Genomic DNA, 14,430 nt, shown 5'->3' on the forward strand with positions numbered 1-14,430 from the left:
ATTTTGTATTTTTACTAGAGATGGGGTTTCTCCATGTTGGTCAGGCTGGTCTCGAACTCCCAATCTCAGCTGTCCGCTCGCCTCGGCCTCCCAAAGTGCTGGGATTACAGGCGTGAGCCACCGCGCCTGGCCGCCTTTCTCTCTTTACATCTACCCACATTAGTGTTGTTTAGTTTTATTTCCTGAAGATAGGGATGGTCAGGGATTTGCTTATTGATGTTTCAGGTTGTTTTGGAATTGGACTTTTTTATTTTAAGGAATCAGACTTCTAAAATTTGCCAGTTTTTAAAGTAAAAACCGTCCTTTGTGCTTCTCAGCGTCTTCTGTTTCACAGTCTCTGGCATACTCTTTACGATAGCTTTGTCCTTTGTTTGGGTGTCTTTTTTTGCTGCTGCTGCAGTTTTTGTTTCACATATCCTCAGAGAGATTCAAAAAATTTCCAACTTCTCTGTGTTCCTTGTTTTATTCTTTCCTTCTTGTTTTCTCTTCCTCTTCATGTAGAAGGCTGTGAGGGAGTGACAGATGGAAGGGAAAGCCTAGTGCAGTACTCTGGAATTGTTACTCACCTAGAGGAACGGATTGCTTGTGAAGTAGTAAACCCCTCTTAATAGGAAGTGGTATTTCCAAGACAGAAGGGGGGCGCGTTTCAGGAAGCTATCAGCTATTAAGAGTGCTTAATATGCTCAGCACACACATTAATTCCCTTGACAAGAATCTTGCCCTTGTTTGTTTACAACAATGCAACAGAATGTGGGATAACATTGTAGACTCTTCAGTTTTACCATAGTAACATTCATGGGGTATGATATTGGGGAAGTGGTATTTCCAAGACAGAAGGGTAGCGTTCTGAAAGCTTTCCAGAAAAATCAGCAAGTAATTTTTTTTTTTTTCCGCTTTGAATATTTCTTTGGGGAGGGGACATCACACTTCTTTCTTTCTTTTTTTTTGAGACGGAGTCTCCGCTGTATCGCCCAGGCTGGAGTGCAGTGGCACAATCTCAGCTCACTGCAATCTCTGCCTCCTGGATTTAAGCGATTCTCCTGCCCCAGTCTCCCGAGGAGGTGTGACTACAGGCATGGGCCACCATGTCCGGCTGATTTTTTTTTGAGACAGGGTCTTGCTCAGTCACCCAGGCTTGATGCAGTGGCGCAGTCTTGGCTCACTGTAAACTCCGCCTCCCAGGTTCCAGTGATTCTCCTGTGTCAGCCTCCTGAGTAGCTGGGATTACAGGTGCATGCCACCACAACCGATTAATTTTTGTATTTTTATTAGAGATAGGGTTTTGCCATGTTGGCCAGGCTGACAGGGTTTTGCCATGTTGGCCAGGCTAGTTTCGAACTCCTGGCCTCAAGTGATCCGCCCACCTCGGCCTCCCAAAGTGCTGAGATTACAGGCGTGAGCCACTGCACCTGGCCAACTTTTTGCATTTTTTAACAGAGACGGGGTTTCATCATGTTGGCCAGGCTGGTCTGGAACTCCTGACCTCACGTGATCTGTGTAAGGTATTCCCTTTTAAACAGTCCCTATTCCATTGATGTCTAAAATAGCACCCTTCTTTTTTTTTTTTTTTTTTCTTTGAGACGGAGTCTTGCTCTGTCACCAGGTTGGAGTGCAGTGGTGCGATCTTGGCTCACTGCAACCTCTGACTCCCTGGTTCAAGCAATTCTCCTGTCTCAGCCTCTGAGCGGGGATTACAGGTGTGTGCCACCATGCCCAGCTAATTTTTGTATTTTTAGTAGATCTGGGGCTTCACTATGTTGGCCAGGATGGTCTCAATCTCCTGACCTCGTGATCCGCCCGCCTCAGCCTCCCAAAGTGCTGGGATTACAGGCATGAGCCACCGTGCCCGGCTACAATATCACCTTTCTTGTAGGTTTCCATGTATGTGGCCGAAGGAACAACTCCATGTGTTCTAAAAGGCCTGGAGAACATCTGTTGGTGCCTTTTCTCTTTCCCTTTGTGTTAATCATTTTGGTGAATTACTGGAAGATGGCAGTTCCAGCCAAAAGGCAGAAATAATATTTCATAAAAGTCTTTGCTAGCTTGATCTTTCAGTGTTAATTTTGAAATTAAATGTTAGTGCTGTATCCATTATCTTGACCAGAAAATAATACTAATGTTATGGGTATTTAAGGATGGTAGAAGAACATACTGTTCTTTATTTTTCCGAACTTGAGATTCAGAATATATTCTTTCTTTCAGTTTTTTCCTTTTCAGACCTTTGAAACATTTAACAACTTTCTGAAAGCCTTCAATAATTACAAATAAGTCCAAGAAAAATACATAGGATTTTGGGCTACTTTACTTAGCTGTAAGATCATATAAAGGTTATTTCTAAAACTAGCAATCTGGTGGGGTGAAGGAAGGTTCAAATTGTCATTGTTTAGCCTAAAAGAGTGAAGTTAAAATTTGAGGGTAAGCTATCCGTGAATTACTTCCTAAAGGATACACAGGTAAGCACAATGAATGTGATTCTCACTCTTTATTAATTCATTGTTTTTATAAGTACTTAGAAACCAGCAGCTTTAAAAACCTTAGTGAGTATCAAAAAGAAAATTCATTTAAGTGTCTCTGGATGGAGAGTGCCTCTGGAATAACTCTATTTGCACTTCGAATGCATGTTGTAGTTGTAGATGAGTAATATTTACATGTCATGTACCATACTGGACTGTCCTTCGACAGTCAGGCAGTGTGAAACTGTCCTTATGTAAGGCTTTGGCAGCTCCCAGCCCTGCCTTTTCTGTGCCCTAGTTATAATCCCACAAAATTGTACTGTCCTCCTAGTATATACAGACATACACACAAAACACACTTTGCCCTCACACTCTGTATGAGTCACACTCTCTGGTCCCATTTTCCTCAGTGTAAGGGAAGACAAGGATTGGGGTTTGGAAGTATGGCGGCTGTGCCCGTGAGAGCATAAAGGATGCTAAACTGGCCGACAGCAAGACCAGGGCAACAGGAAGAAGACAGAGTAGGCAGGAACAGCAGTTATAGAGAGGTAGTATTTGAGTGAGCAGGTCGGGAAACATGATAATGATGATGTGAGGGCCTCCCTTTATAAAGATTTTGTATTCTGGGTTATTTTTACCAGTAGTGATAAATGAGTTTGCTGCGAGTTTTCCACACTCTGCCATCTAGCCGGCTGGAGTGAGAGCAGGACAGATTTGAATGGGGAACAGCTTTGCCTCCCAAGTTTCTAGCAGTGTGCCTAATACAGCATAAAGTACTCATTTATAGAGATTGAATTGAATTGGATCAGGGTGACATTAAGGAGATTGCCCTGATGTACTCGGGCTTTATTAATCAGTGTGCTCCAGCTGAGCAAACCAGCCAGCACATACTTACAATGGCAAATGAGGGAAATAAAGCAAGAGATAGATTGGGCATCTCAAAGTGGGGGTTTAGGAAAGTGTTAAGTAGCAGAGCTCAAATACTAACTGAGTAGATCTCCTACTTGGCTAGTTGGGAAGGAAAAAATCTTGGCTAATTTATTTAACTTTTTTGGGCTTCCATTTCCTTATCTGTTAAATGTGGCCAATAAGTGAGGCCTTGGTGAGGATTAGGGATGATACATTTAAAGCTCTAGTACAGACTCTAACACATAGTAGGCTCTCAAAACACATTATCATTATTATATTACCTAACAGTGATTCCTTGGGCCTTACTACAGTGCAGTAGGTCCCTGAGATGCTCATTTTAGTAATTCTTAAGTATATGCTGTTGTATAAGATTTGTAACACCTACACTACCGTTTGCTCCAGACTATGCTCCAGATGGGACAGGGGCAGTGGGGTGGGACATAAAATGAACTTAAGCTCTGTCATTAAGTTAGATAGTGTGAGAAAGGTAGTCTTCTGAGGCCACCTCCATGTTTACCACTAGGAAAAAGTGCTTGTTTTTATGAAAATTTCTTCTCCTTGGCCAGTTGTGGTGTCTCATGCTTGTAATCCCAACACTTTGAGAGGCCGAGGTGGGTGGATTGAGTTCAGGAGTTCAAGATCAGCATGGGCAACATGGCGAAACCCCATCTCTTCAAAAAATATAAAAAATTATCCAGGTGTGGTGGTATGCAGCTGTAATCCCAGCTACTCAGGAGGGAGGCTGAGGCACGAGAATCGCATAAGCCCAGGAGGTGGAGGTTGCTGTGAGCTGAGATCGTGCCACTGCACTCCAGCCTGGGCAATGGAGCCAGACTCTGTCTCAAAAAAAAAAAAAAGAAAAAAGGAAAGTTTCTTCTCCCTTGACCTGCTGCATTCAATTAGAAAATAAAAATGTGTTATTTTCAGAGGCTTTGATCATAGATAGAAGCTTCTTATTTTTTATTTTATGTTGGACTTTATTGAATGAACACATGAATAAATTGAAATATCCTAAGGCATCAAGATCCAGTTGAGGGACTGATACAGGAGTGGGCCGGCTACTGGCTGCAGCATGCCAATGTGAGCTGCCATTTCCCTCCACACTTCTTTTCTACCTTGTGTTCTACGTGATTATCTGGAAATGAGGTTTCTTACACTTTCCTTACCCTTTTAACCCCCTCCCTCTGCCAAAGTCTTCTGATTCTTTCCAGTTCTGAGTAGTGCTGGTTCTCAAAAAAAATTTAATTTGGCAAAAAAATCTCTTTGACATTCCCTCATTTATCCTTTGGCTCCTTAACCATCCTCTGCTGCAGTTGGAGCTACCTTCCTTGGGCCGTGCCTTATAGCCCAGACATTTTCTGCTTTTCCTGTCCTCTTACTCACATCAACACTTTCTAGAAGACCAAGACAAAAGAGCCATGTCGTCTATTAAACAAATCTCTGACAGTAGACATTAATGTGCTTGCTTTCTTTTCTTTTCTTTTTTTTTTTGAGAAGGTCTCACTTTGTCATCCAGGCTGGGCACAGTGGTGCAATCATGGTTCACTGCAGCCTCCACCTGCCTGGCTCAAGAGATCCTCCCACTTCAGCCTCTGGAATAGCTGGGATCACAGGCACCTGCCACCATGCCTGACTAATTTAAAAATATTTTTTGTAGAGACAGCCTGTGTTCTCCAGGCTGGTTTCAGACTCCCGAGCTCAAGCAGTCTGCCCGCCTCTGCCTCCCAAAGTGCTGAGATTACAGACATGAGAGCCACCATGCCCAGCCGCCTTCCTTTCTTGTCTAGGTTACATGCACATTTCAACTTGAGTACCTCTGCAGATAATTCAGAAACCAAGGAGTAATTTAAATACCACAGAAACCAGTTGAAATCTAAGTTTAAATAACCTTAATCTAAGTTTAATCTAAGTTTAAATAACCTTATTCAGAATGTTTTGTCCTCTAAGATTTTCAGAAAAGTTTGTTTATTAATTCATCCAACATTTGTTGGACACCTAATATGTACCAGGCATTGTGCTAGGCATTGGAGTTGCAAAGATGGTTAAGAGTTTGTAACTGTTCTCGGGGAACATTTTATTGGGTGAGGCAGACAAATAGAAAAGTAATTACAATACAGTGAGGTAGAAAATGAGGGCAATAGAGGCAAAGTTCTTTTGGGGCAGTAAGAGTGGGTGCTTAGCTGTCGAGGTACGTCAGACATGGGTTTACAGAGTAGGAATGAGTCTTTAAAGAACTGGAGTCTCCTCCAAAACAGGAAAGATGGAATATCCTGTACTAAAGCATCTTGCACAGTAAAGTAAGTATTTTGGTACAGCTAGAGAAGGATCGACAGACTTTCTGTAAAGGGCCATGCACACCATATGGTCTCTGTTGGAATTATTCCACTCTGCCATTGTATCATGAAAGCACCCATAAGCAGAATATAATGAATGGGCATGGCTGTGTTCCAGTAAAACTTTATTTTCAAAAACTGGGCCAGGCACAGTGGCTCACGCCTGTAATCCCAGCACTTTGGGAAGCCAAGGCGGGCAGATCACCTGAGGTCAGGAGTTCAAGACCAGCCTGACCAACATGGAGAAACCCCGTCTCTACTAAAAATACAAAATTAGCTGGGCATGGTGGCACATGCCTGTAATCCCAGCTACTCAGGAGGCTGAGGCAGGAGAATTGCTTGAACCCGGGAGGCAGAGGCTGTGGTGAGCCAAGATCACACTATTGTACTCCAGCCTGGGCAACAAGAGCAAAACTCTGTCTCAAACCAAAAAAAACAAAAAACAAAAAACTGGCAGCAGGCTGTATTTGAGTTGCCAGCAGGGCAGTAATTTATTAACCCTGAACTACAGCATAAAGCACAAGTAGAGGTGTGGTCAGAGATGAGGATGAAAGATAAGCAGGGACCAAATTACAATATGCCTGGTAAACAAGGCTGACAAATTTAGGTCAGTATCTTTCAGAGTGGAAGAGACCTGGTGAATCAGATTCTTTCGGGATAGGGTCTGGGAATTTAAATTTTAATAGGCTTCCCAGTTGAGTGGCTCTTATGTGTAATGAGGTTTGAAAACCAAGACCATAAATGTTGGGGAGCCATTGAAGGGTTTTAAAGCAGAAGTGACAAAATCAGATTTGTGTTTTTGAAGAAAAATGCCAGTGGCTATATGGAGAACAGATTAGGGTGAAAATGTAGGAACTGGGACAAGACCACAGGCAGATGGTCCAATTATGAAAGAACGTGGGTTTTAGCATATGACTTGAGTTCTAATCTCATTTTCACCCTTTCAAACTGTTGTGATTTTGGACAGATTATTTAATCTCTTCAGATATTACTTTCTTCAGATACAGATTGGGTGTGTTAATAAGGACCTTATTGAGTTATTGTGAGAATTAAATGTAATATACATGTGATCCCATACCAAAAGAACTTAATACATACTGAGTTCAATAAATCCTGGTCTTTTTTGAATTCTCACTGGCATGGTTAGATTGCACAGAAGAAAGGCCTGGACTGAAGACCATATTAGAGACTTTACAACGTAAGTTGCAGTTGATGCGGCGTGCATAAAATTCCGAAAAGATAAAAGAGTGGAGAGAATAGAGAGCTAAAGAGAGCCCTGGAAAACTCTAAAGTGATCAGAAGATTCTTGAAGAATAGGACTCAGCAAAATAAACTGAAAAGAGAGGACAGTGACGTAAGAGAACCAGAAGACAGGGCTGTATGCCATCTAAGAGTGGAGAGATTTTTAAAAAGAGGACTTACCAGTTGCGGGGGGTGGGGGAAGGGATGGGGTTGAGAGAGGAGGGGCAGAAGTTAACTCTCAGGCTAGAGATGCCTACTTGATCTTTCTCCTGTCACTAGAAAAACTGGCAGAAAGGTTAGCAGCAGGAAGATGTGAGTAGACTTTGCTGCTTTCTGTAGATCTGGCAAATATAAAAAGAGAAGAAGCCTAACCCACAGCTGTGAAGGAAGTTACGGGAGCCTTAACATCAAATGAAAACACCACTGCTTGTTTTTTTTCTTTAAAGTGGTAAAGAGCAGTGGCTAGCCACATTCATATTTATCTTAATTTTTCTTTAATCCGTGGGAGATAACTTTTCTCTTTATGTTTTTAAGAGAAAGACAAAACAAGCCCTCCTGTTTTCCTTTTTGGCCGAGGCTGCTGGTGCTTCTTCATCTAAATACAGTAGTTCTCTTAACTTTAACAACTTGAAACTTTTATTAGTCACATTAATTAGAGCATCAGGATGTAAATAAGTGTAAAAAGGGTGATAAAAGAAGAGTTCTTAATTGCTTTTCAGATTTTACATCCCTGAGAGGGAGCATTTCTTTGTAACAACTTCTTTAAAGTTGTTGGTGGTAGTAGTATCAGTTTAAATCACTTTCAAAATATTGCTGATTTTTCTTTTTCATTTATTCATTAAATTATCAATCTTTTAATAAATATCTCTTAAAGGCCTGGCTCTCTGCTGGATACTTTGGGGTTGCAAAAGAAGTAGAAAACACAGCTTCTGTGCTCGAGGAGCTCAGACTACTTGGGGAGATAGAAAAATGTGTGAATCCGCTAAAAAAAAAATATAACAAAGCATATAAATTCAGTGTGATATTAACTCTGTGTTCCAGAACTTTGAAGAAAAATGACTTACGGACTGAGGGTGGTGGTCAGTGAGAGCTTCAGAGAAAGAGGGCTAGAGCTGATCTTAACAAAATAAAACAAGATTTGCCCTTTTGGATGGTGGGAGGATAGAGGGAAAGTAGAAATGTAGGTATAGTTAGAAATGCAGGGGATGGGGTTCAGGCTGGTGGTCTCTAGGGAGACTGGCTTGAGTTGATACAGAGGATGCCTGCTGGGGATAATGAAAGAGAGAACTGGCTTTTCGTGGGAATCCTGTATGCAGTGGGCTGAATGGTGGCCCCTAAAAAGATATGTCCATGTCTGAATCCCTGGAACCTGTGGTTATCACCTTATATGGTAAAACAGTGAATATTACCTTGTATGGCAAAAGATGTGATTAAGGATTTTGAGAAGAGGAGCTTATCCTCCATTATGTGGATGGGCCGTAAATCCAGTGACAAGTGTCCTTGTCTAAGACTAAGGCAGAGGGAGCTTTGATGGACAGATGAGGAAGCAGTGTGACCACTGAGGCAGATTGCAGTCATGTGGCTACAAGTCAAGGAATGCTGGCAGCCACCAGAAGCTGGAGAGGCAAAGAATGGATTCTCCCCCATGACCTCCAGAGGGAATGCAGCTCCACCAGACTGCCCCAGTCTGGACTTCCAGAGCCAGAGAATAAATTTCTGTTGGTTTAAGCCACCACATTTGTGGTAATTTGTTACAGCAGCCCCAAGATATGAGTATACTGGATATGGTGACTTAGTAAGTAGTGCTGAGCCAGAGGTCTTTTCTTGAACTTGAGGGTGACATGGCCAGGGGCCATTAGAGAAAATTTATTATTTCTATAATGATCAGGTATTACTTTTTTACAGTGAAGAAAAACACCCTAAAGTTATTAAAAGAAAGGTTAATCTGGCAGCTCTTTGCAAAATGGATTGACTAGGGAAGTGGGGTAGAAAAGGAGAGATGGTGGGGAGATGCACTGGGAACCTATTGTAACAACCTGTGAGTAGTGCCCTGACTGGTGTTAGGGAGTCAGTGAAGCAGGATATTTCCCTGACCCTTTTGCGGGACTTATAACAGGGGTGCCTCATATACTCAGCCCACCACTCTCAACTCCTTGCAGGAGGGAGCATGTGAGCAAACGAGTGAGGGAACTGGAGTGAATGAGCACGGGAATTGGCCAGCTGCTTTGGTGCTGGCAGGAGTGAACTTCATGCAGGCCCAATGGCAGCATCCAGGTAGGGGTGCCTGAGACTTCCGAAGCCCCAGAGGGAGTGTTACAGTGCTCTTTGAGCTCTGCCATCCGTGGATGGCTCAACTGTTAATAGCTCAGTGGACTCTTTGCCTTTTCTTGTGAGGCAACTGCCTTCCACCAGCAAGGGCAAAGGGCCAGTGTGACAGCCTTTTGTATCTGCACTTGTGGCTCCCAAGCTCTTATCCAGCATCCAGGTAAAATGAGGTCACACAAATGAATTGAAGGATGGTGAATGTAGGGGATTTTATTGCTGATGAAAGTGGTTCTCAGCAGGAGGGGGAACTGAAAAGGGGATGGGACTGGTAGGTAATCTTCCCTTGAAGTCCATCCAGCTGTCTCCAGCCAGACTCTTCTCTGAAGTTATGCCGTCAAGCCATTCCTCTGAAGTCAAGCCACTTCTCTCTGACATCTAGCCGTAGTCTCGTCTGCCGGCTGAGTCTGGGGGTTTTATAGGCACAGGATAGGGTGGGGCAGGGCCATGGGTGATTTAGGAAAAGGCAACATTCAAGTGGGAAAACAGGGATGTAAGTTCTCATTTTGGGCCGTCATTTCAGGCTTTTCGGCTTGAGGATGGGGTTTTGTCGGGGACCCACCCTTTTCTGTCTAGAATTTTCTGTCCCCTGTCCCTCTCAGTAGGAATGGAGAAGAAGAGAGAAATCAGAGGTTTATAAATGAATACATTGGCATCACTTTAGTGGGTGGGCATGGAGAATCACAATAGCAGAGGGAAACTTCAGTGAGGTGTAACGTGAAAAAGTTTGTTAGTTAACCTCCTCAGCACACCCCTTAACTGAGTGCCTAATATCAAAGTGAGTTGCATTAAATGAATGACTGTATAGCATAAATGCAACAGTGCATTTAATGCACCTGTCAGTGTTAGAGCTTTTTCAGGGAATTATATGATCAGATTAATGTGTCCTGTCTGAGATGTGGATGGTAATAGGCATGCTTGATTACCTTCTGACAGGTTGCCATGATACAAATCTAGGGACTTGGGTTCTAGTCCTTGCTCTGATGGAAGTCTCTGGACTAAAATCTTGTCATCTATGAAATGAAGAGATCATATATCCTTATCTGTGTCTATGTATACACATCCCTCCACCACCAGCATTCTTGTCTGTATTGATATTCTGCTATCTGCAATGTTATTGTTTATTTCATATCTGCTTGTTTTCACTAGTCTAAATACATTAAGTTTAAGTGTCCTATTGTTTTATATTTATCCCTAGAGTTTTACAGTGTTTGGGACAAAGTGGGTATGTAATAAAGGGTCATTGAATAAAGGAATTAATGTGCCCCTCTTTACCTGAAAAAGATGAGGATAATAGTGCTTGCCTCATCTGAAGTAGTGTGAAATAACATGAGATAGCGTGTAGAGTGCCTCACTCAAGGCCTTGTTCATAATGAGCGCTTGCCGACCACACACCCTGGTTTAGCCCCAAATTTATGTTTTTATTCTGTTTGTCCTGAAAAATGGGAAGTAAATGGTCCAAGAATCTTTGGAATAGGATTAAATGTGGGTGCTGGAGGCCTCCTCATTTTAAGAAGCCCCAGTTAACTCCTAAAGAGCATGCAACTATAATTATATGTTCTCTTTCTGTGGAAGTTAAACTTGTTGACTGTGAAGCCTAGGCCATCCACAATTTCCTCAGGCCTTTGCAGACTGGTTTCTATTTTGTCTTTCGCTGTAATGGTTAATTATAGAATTATCAGCTATCCCTCCCTTGATTAAATCCAGTTTTATCTTAATTCTCAACCTTAAAACTCATGAGTTAGAACCTTATGCTTGACCCCTCCCCTCCAGAATACTCATTCTTCTCATAAGCTTCTGTATCTGTGCTACCTTGATTCTTTCCTTTCAGCTATTTTTGCTTTTTCAGGTTCACTAGGCAACCATGTCTTTTTAAAAAATAATAGCTTTATTGAAAGGTAATTTACAAACCATAAAATTCACCCTTTTAATTTGTTCATCCTGTGATTTTTAGTATATTCACAGAATTGTGCAATGATCATCACTATCTAATTCCAGAACAGTTCCATCATTCCAAGAAGAGACTCTTAACAGACAAACTGTGGTACATCCCTCCGGCGGAATACTATTTAGCAGTAAAAAGAAACGAGTTGCTAGGTGCACCTGTAGTTCCAGCTACTTGGGAGGGTGAGGCAGGAGGATAGCTTGAGCCCAAGAGTCTGAGACCAGCCTGGGCAACATAGCGAGGCCCTGTTTCTTAAAAAAAAAAAAAAAAAAAAAGAAAGAAAGAAAAAGAAAAATAAACAAGTTATCCAGCCACGAAAAGTCATGGAGGAGCCTTAAATGCATATTGCTAAGTGAAAGGAGCCATTTTGGAGAAGGCAAAACTGTAGAGATAGTAAAAAGTTCAGTGACTGTCAGGGTTTCAGGAAAGGGAGGAAGAGAGGGAGGAATAGAGGGAGGAATAGATGGAGCACACAGGGTTTTTAGGGCAGTGAGACGATTCTGTATGATACTGCTTATCAAAATTCATAGAATATACCACACCAAGAGTGAACTCTAATGTAAACTGTGGACTTCAGTTACTAATAGTAAATCAATATTAGTTCATCAATTATAATAAATGTACCACGCTAATGAAAGATGTTAATAATAAGGGAAACTGTGAGAGTGGAGAGGGGATAGTATAGGAACTCTCTGTACTTTCTGCTTAATTTTCCTGTAAACCTAAACAGCTGTAAAAAAATAAAGTCTATTGATATAAAAAAGAAAAAAAGAAACTCTGAGGCCATTAATAGGCACTCCCCATTTTTTCTTTGCTTCTCAGCCCTAAGCAACCATTAATCTACTTTAAGTCTCTATAGATTTGGAATAATACAATATGTGGCCTTTTGTATTTGTCTTTCACTTAGCATAATGTTTTCAAGGCTATCAGTGTTGTACCGTGTGTCAGTACTTCATTCCATTTTATAGCTGAATAATGTTCCACTGTATGGATATACCACTTTTTGTTATCTATTCATCAGTTGATGGACATTTGGGTTGTTCCTGCTTTTTAGGTATCATGAGTAATGGTGCTGTGAACATTGATATACAAGTTCTAATGTGGACATATGTTTTCATTTCTTTTTGGAATATACCTAGGACTGGAATTGCTAGGTTATAAACTTTATGTTTAACTTTTTGAGGAACTGTCAAAATGTTTTCCAAAGTGGCTGCACCATTTTACATTCCCACAGCAATGTATGAGGATTTCACTTTCTCCACATCTGCACCAGTACTTGTTATTGGTTGTCTTCTTTTTTTGAGACGGAGTCTCGCTTTGTTGCCAGGATGGAGTGGTGCAATCTCGGCTCACTGCAACCTCCAACTCCCGGGTTCAAGCGATTCTCCTGCCTCAGCCTCCCGAGTAGCTGGGCCTACAGGTGCGTGCCCACACCCAGCTAATTGTTTTTTATTTTTAGTAGAGATGGGGTTTCACTATGTTGGCCAGGATGGTCTTGATCTCTTGACATTATGATCCGCCCACCTCAGCCTCCCAAAGTGCTGGGATTACAGGCGTAAGCCACCATGCCTGGCATTGGCTATCTTTTTGATTATGTAAACATCCTAGTGGGTATAAAGTGATATATTTTGTGGTTTTCATTCACATTTCCCTAATGACTAATGATGTTGAGTATTTTTTCATTTGCTTATTGGCGTTTGTATATCTTCTTTGGAGGAATATGTATCTAAATCCTTGCCCCTTTTTAAAATTGGGTTGTCTTTTTATTATTGAGTTGTAAGACTTCTTTATGTATTCTAGATACAAATCCCTTATCATAGTTGTGATTTACATATATTTTCTCCCATTCTGTGGGTTGTCTTTTTACCTTGATTATCCTTGAAACACAGTTTGGTAGCTTGTGCTTATCATATCTAAGAAACCATTGCCTAATCCAAGGTCATAAGGAGTAAATCCTCTGTTTTCCTCTAAGTTTTATAGTTTTATCTCTTATATTTAGGCCTTTGTTCTATTTTTTTAAAATTTGAGACAGGGTCTCACCCTGTCATCTAGGCTGGAGTGCAGTGGCACAAACCCAGCTTCACTGCAGTCTTGACCTCCTGGGCTCAAAAGATCCTCCCGCCCCAGCCTCCCAAAGTGCTGGGATTACAGTGTGAACCACTGCACCCGGCTTGTTCAATTTTTAATTTTTGTATATGGTGCGAGGTAGTGATCCAACTTAATTATTTTGCAAGTGGCTATCCACCTGTCCCAGCATCCTTTATTGAAGAGACTGTTCTTTCCCCATTTAATTGCTTTGGCACCTTGTCAAAAATCAATTGACCATAAATGTAAGGATTTATTTCTGGATTCTCTATGCTTTTCCATTGGTCTGTATGTCTGTCCTTGTGCCAATATTACACTGTCTTGATTACTGTAGCTTTCTAATAAATTCTGAAATCAGAAAGTGTGAGCCCTCCAATTTGCATCTTTTTCAAGATTGTTTTGGTTATTCTGGGTCCCTCGTATTTCCATATGAACTTTAGGATTAGCCTGCCAATTTGAGCAAAAAGGTAGCTGAGCTTTTGATAGGAATTTTGTTGAAACTGTAGATCAATTTGAAGAGTATTGCTTTCTTAATAATAATAAGTCTTCCAGCCCACTAACATGGGCTGCCTTTCCATTTATCAGATCTTCTTTAATTTTCTTTTAATGATATTTTGTGGTTTTTAGTGCACAGATTTTACACTCCTTATGCTAAATTTATTCCTGAGTATTGTATTCTTTTTTAGGCTACTATAAGTAGAGTCATTTTCTTAATTTCATTTTCAGATTGTTCATTGATAGTGTGTAGAAACACAACTGATTTTTGTATATTGATCTTGTATCCTGGACCCTTGCTCTACTCATTTAGTAGCTCTAATAGGTTTTTTCAGGGGGGCAAGAATTCTTTTGGATTGGATTTTCTATATGTAAAATCATGTCACCTTCAAGGAGATAGCTTTACTTTTTCCTTTCCTTTCCTTTCCCTGAATGCTTTCTATTTATTTTTCTCCATAGTTCAGTGTTAAATAGAAGTGATGAGAGAAGATAAGATTGTTGCCTTATTTATGATCTTTGGGGGAAAGCATTCAGTATTCCACCATTAGTAAGATGTTAGCTGTGGGTTTTTTTAGATGTCCATTATCAGATTGGGGAAGTTTCCTCCTATTTCTAGGTTATTGAGTGTTTTTATCATGTGAAGGTG

General features: G+C 41.2%; 1 protein-coding gene across 1 annotated transcript in view; it reads left to right on the forward strand.

Annotated features, from left to right (window-relative positions):
• Positions 1–14,430, forward strand: part of CREBL2 (cAMP responsive element binding protein like 2) — a 30,614-nt gene that overhangs the window by 1,224 nt on the left and 14,960 nt on the right. The window lies entirely within an intron of this gene.

The sequence above is a fragment of the Pongo pygmaeus genome, chromosome 10, assembly GCF_028885625.2.
Source record: "Pongo pygmaeus isolate AG05252 chromosome 10, NHGRI_mPonPyg2-v2.0_pri, whole genome shotgun sequence".
NCBI lineage: Eukaryota > Metazoa > Chordata > Mammalia > Primates > Hominidae > Pongo > Pongo pygmaeus.